Raw genomic sequence first — 5,714 nt, forward strand, 5'->3', positions numbered from 1 at the left:
GGGTTTTTTTTTTTTTTTTTTGGGGGGGGGGGGTTGTAATATAGCTCCTAAGTCAACTAGAGTGTATCCTGCCATCTCTTTCGGAGTCATTCCTTAGGGCTATTGTAGCAAAAGGATTGCAAGAAGTCTAAGTCAATAAGCCTATACAAAGAAACTAATATGGACCAGACCTACAACCACTTGGCTAGACCTTGTTCTAAAATAGCTTGTCATGGTTACTGTTGTGGAGGGCTTGGAGCACTGACTTCTCTGCATCTTGGGAGAGGAAAGCGAGGGTAGTCAAAGTAGGAATGTCTTGTCTGCTCAGTATCCCTTTATATGTCACTGCTTTAAGAAAAAATCCTGTTCCACAATGAAGTAGATTTCTTTACAGGTAAAGAAGTCACTGTGTATAACAGTATGAAAAGTAGCATCCAGAACTGATGTGCTAATGTTTGTTTTTTTATGATTTCAAGCAAGGTTTGTACCTATAAATTCAATCTTCAGTGAAAAACAAATGTTTGTCCTTGAATCCAGCATTTTCTCATAGCTACCCTTTAACTTTGACTGTTAGTTGAGTCATCAAACACAACAGAGCATGTGTGAGTGCGCACACACTCACACACACAAATACAGAAGGAAAAAAGGAACTAGGGGAGAAATCGTTTCTTGGTAATAACTGTTGGCATAATTTTAAAATATACTTTACTTATATTAAGTTCCAAGCTGTGCTAACGGGTTTCAGTAGCATATATTTTATTCCCTGTTGGATAACAAATGTGTTTCACTTGGCACAACTGCTATATCAATTGTCACAGTCTCCATCCATCCATCACTTGTTAATTTTCAAAACCTGAAAGATTTGCTTTTAAATGCAGCTGTAACTCATTAGCTTCTCTATGCCAAACTCACTGCAATGCTATGTTTTAGTTTTTTCCCCTTTTCCCCACCCTGCCACTGAATGATAGTGTCATTTTCATGCTTTGGTTTTGGCTGTAAATATAGCAAAATAAGGCTTTAGTAAATATAGGCCACATGCTCTGTTATCGTCCTCATTGTTTCTGGCTCATAAATAAAAATAATTAAGCTCTATTTTACTGACATGGTCATTTTGTTGTGTTTATTTGGTTTACATATTCCACAGCTGGAACAGGAGCCACTGCCTACCTAGAGACTAAACATCAAAATACTGGTGCAATTTACTTTACAATACATTGATCTCTTCCCAAAGTCAACATTATGACCAATGAGGCACATTTATTGTTAAAATATTATATGGTACCTTGAAACCACCAGCATTGTGCTAGCTCAGATATGCTAGCTATGCATTTTTCTATCAGCTAACCAGTGGCAAAAATGCCAAAGAATCAATTTACAGAGGCTTTTCCCAACGGGGTAAAAAACAGTTTAGAATTAATAAATTACCAAACTAGTGAGAACAGAGCTATAACTGCATTCATTCTACCAAATTCTACCCTTAGTTAAATTAATATTTAAATCAGTATAGTAAGTAAAATCTAGCCTATAATCTGTCATGCAATTTCCTGCATCAACACAAGCTTCCCTTCCAGAGTTGTGCCAAGCAATGTCTGTACCCCAAGTGGCAGTGGCAGCCACAGCAGTGGCAGTGGCGGCTATTCTTGTGCGCCCCCACCCACCCCACAACAAAATCAGCACTGACAGCTGCCACCCACTTGCCAACCCCTATTTATACTACTGTTTATGTCCAAAATGGAGATGACACAATGGCAGCAAAAGGGCCATTTCAATGAACTTCAGAGCCTTCTCTAAACAAGTCTGGCCTGTGACTCGGTGAAAGCCGAAACACCTGGCTGGGTCTGTGTCTACATAGAAGGACTTGGAATCTATTCCCAGTAATTTTTATTAAAAAACAAGTATCTTAGAGTTGGTACAGACATTCAAAAGGCCTGAGGTAGAATTGATCTAAGCTGAAGGGTTTTCTGTAAGTGGCACAGTTTAGATCCGTAGAACACAGAACAGACATATGCCCTTTGGTGGGGAGGAGCAAATCTTAGATCAGGTTCCACAATTTTTAAACCAGTCTATGTGTTCTGTTACAGGTGTAGACCAGTTTCCGATTGCTTATACTGGTAAAAATGTAACATCCATACCTGGCCTTTGACTTCGTCCTATTTGATTGGTTTCATGAGTAACTAAAGTCGCAGGCATTGTAGACACATGGATACAAGAACAGCCCCAATACAATTTTTACAGTCTTTCCTAAATATTCATAAGGTATTTTTGGAGTGTACATGATGGCATAATATGGTTTGAAAGTTTTCACAGCCCTCATTTGGAATCATTGCATAATTTACTCATGGTTTTCTCAACGAACTACATATAAAAAAGATTCAAATCCCTTGTTACCAAAACATTTTCAACACCACAACTATTACCAGGTATTTTCTTACTAGATCTTTTTCATATGTTGTAAAAATACACGCATACAAACCTCATACAGGACAAGATTTTGGTCTGGCTGGTGCTAGCCACCTGGCTCACAAGTAGCAGTGCAAAAAGGAGAGATGCCACTATGCGGCTATCACGTTCCTTCTCTCCGACAGAAATGGACAAGATTAAGCAAAATAGGACTGGGAGTATGCAGACCTTTTGGTCTAGTTCCCCAGCACTCCAACCACCATTGCTATTGGGTGCACATAGGGAAGTTTGCTCTGCCAGGCCTAAGCCTGGGATGGGGTAATTTTTCCCATGATGTAGAAAAAAACAGACTGTCTTCTGGTCTGCTACTGAAGCAATAAAACAATGCATTTCCTCATGCTCAGGGCAAAGCCTGTATTAAGATCTTCTTAGAGAAATGTGCCACCACTTAGGAATCTGTCTGCACTGGATAATCTATATTGAAAATGTGGTCTGTACAGCACACATGATCTTCAAAATGGCATTAATAATTCTTAAAGTCTTCTGCAAACATCCGGGGTTTTATAAACATCCAGCACTGAGGAAATACCACAAGATAAACAAGACAGATAAAAGGGTGAGTGCCAATGAGATGGCTTTCTGCCTTTTGATCGTTCATGAATCAGGACCACTGTCACACAATTCACTCATGAGGAAGCATTTCTCTTTAGTTATGGTTCCTTCTTTCATTTATGAAATAGTAAATTTAAGGGTGACAGAACACCATAGCAGTTTGTTAAACTAAGCCTCTGTCCTTTCAGGTAGACATGTATGCACATCCCTGCAATTTATCCACAAAATGGGTTCATGTTACCACTTGAATAAACAGTGGGACTAGGTAAGGCTGATCCCAAAAATATATTTTCTCCAGTACTTACTTCAGACAGTTTTCATTGACTTAGTAATGGTGCTTCTACCATTTCCCTTGAGAGACTATTTTATAATCTGATACACTTCACTGTTGCAATTCTTTTCATTCCTTTGTTTGATTTAATTCTCTTTCATTATTCCTAGTCATATGCCCCGTTGTGTAGGAGTGTGCAAAGTGGGCAGTATTGATTTGGAATTGGATTTGGCCCAATTCAGGGGACAGTGATTCAATTTGCTGAATTGGATCACTGTTCCGATTCGATTCGGCCAAATCTGAAGATTCGATTCTGATTCAGAGAATCAGTGATTCAGCCACAGACACAGCTTTATATGTTTTTTCTATGTACCTCAAGGTACCAGGCACAGCTCATGAATGCTGCAATGATGGGGCAGATGGAGTGTCCCACAGGAGTGCTGGGGGGTGGTCCTCACGCACTCAGAGGCAGACCCAGAAGTACTTCTTATCCACTTCCAGGTCTGCTGCCAAGAATGCAAGGGGCACCCCCCCACACACATACACACTCCTATGGGATGCTCCATCTGCCCCACCATGTCAGCGTTCACAAGCTGTGCCTGGTACCTCAAGGTACACAGAAAAAACATATAAAGCTGTGTATGGCAGAATTGTCAAATCCCTCCAAAACAATTCGGAGAGATTAAAGGGTCTCCTGATTCGATTCAGATTCAGAGATTCAATCACCGAAATTGGGCCAAATCTCCTCCGAATCGAATCAGCGACCAAAGCTTCTCACAGCTCTACTGCTGTGCATCTTAAATCATTCTTATAAGCAATTATTGGTGTTTTGATCTTTTGGATACATCTAAATGAATACTAAATTGCCACCAACTACTGGTTAGTCCAGTAGGGGCCAACCTTTTTAGCAGGTATGCCACCAGTTAGCCCCACATCCACCCTGAGTACCACTCTGATCCCCTTTCTCTACCCAGTCTGCTGTTCTGCTGACTGCTCCCTACTCTATGCTCCCTGCCTAATCTCCTTCCCCTCTACTTTCTGCCTCCTGCCCTGTATTATCTCAGCCTGCTTTCTTTTCCCTGCCCTATCCGCTGCTGTGCTGCCTGTCCCCTTCCTGATTTGCCATATGCCACACACAGAGGCTGCCTGTGCCACTTGTGGCACTCATGCCAGAGGTTGCCCACCCTTAGGTTAACCCATCTCTGAACATTTGATCTTTTAATTATTTCCCAAAAGTAAATTTCCCATCATCAAAATGGTTTTTGTTGCCCTTAGCAAATGACGAGGCATTTTTCAAACATTTTCCTGGGATCAAGAGATGTCAGTTGTTGCATTTGTATTACAGGTACTCTCCCTTCCTAGGTGATTACATGGTGTCTCAGAAGGCACAGTTTATAATCCATCCTTTCTTTTTGTACTCTAATACAAATTCATACGTGATTTGTTTCTAATAATCATGCTGCAGTATTATGTATTTCCATATAACTTACCACCAAATACCTTGGTTGTGTGGTTATGTTCCCCAAGGTGCATAAGTCTGTTTTCTCAGGTTCAATCCTATGTGCAAGATTCACAGGAACAGAAATATGGTGCTAAAGTGTAGAATCACTACTTTGATACATTCATCTAATCCAATTTAAATGAAAAACACTATTTCAATAGAAAATGTATATATGTAAATCAACACCTAACTACATTTTCTTCAAATCCACTCATTGCACAGTTAAATTAATTAAACAAACTTGATGACTTCCTCTAAAACTAACACTATTACTTTTATTCTAAATGAAAAGCTTTTCTATGGCAAAGTGAAGACCAAGAAGAATATGTTTCATAGGGATGACTGAGACAACACTTCATAATTTTCCGCAGAAGAAATGCAGGCAAGGAGGAAATTAAACAGGTATTCTTACATATATTTTCCTGCTGTTATTTTCATCATGGAGAGTAAAATTACAGTTATTCCCTTGATAGCAAAGGTCAAACAGACTAATACAATTTAGTTAGTGCATTCAAAATGAAGGCCATTTAAACAGGAAAGCCATGCTATTTTATATAACAAAGACTGTTTTATCTATTTTATACTATGAATAACTCAAAGCTGTTTATGCTCAGTATAATAAAAATGCCTACCACTGAACTAAGTAGAGAAGAGTGATTTAAATTACTCAAAAGCAATTTAAATTGTGGACTCTCATATCCAATGAATGTTTAACTCTCCATAATAGGTATATAATAATACATATCTCCTTTAGAAAGCCTTTGGAACTCCAGTGATGAAAACTGCTATTTAAGTGCCAGGTATCATAGATTATTCATTATTACTTCAATTCTTATCCCATTTGAATACCCAAACACCACCTTTCTAAATCAGATAAAAAAAACAGATATTCTACCTTGTAAATTGCGCCTCTCAGTAAAAAAAAAAAAAAAAAAAGTCTGATGCCATCAG

General features: G+C 39.0%; 1 protein-coding gene across 1 annotated transcript in view; it reads right to left on the minus strand.

Annotated features, from left to right (window-relative positions):
* Nucleotides 1–5,714, minus strand: part of COL25A1 (collagen type XXV alpha 1 chain) — a gene marked incomplete at its 5' end in the record, with an annotated part of 779,688 nt that overhangs the window by 535,656 nt on the left and 238,318 nt on the right. The gene's annotated exons all lie outside the window — the stretch shown is intronic.

This window comes from Gavialis gangeticus, unplaced genomic scaffold (assembly GCF_001723915.1).
Source record: "Gavialis gangeticus isolate Ggan-Ray unplaced genomic scaffold, GavGan_comp1, whole genome shotgun sequence".
NCBI lineage: Eukaryota > Metazoa > Chordata > Crocodylia > Gavialidae > Gavialis > Gavialis gangeticus.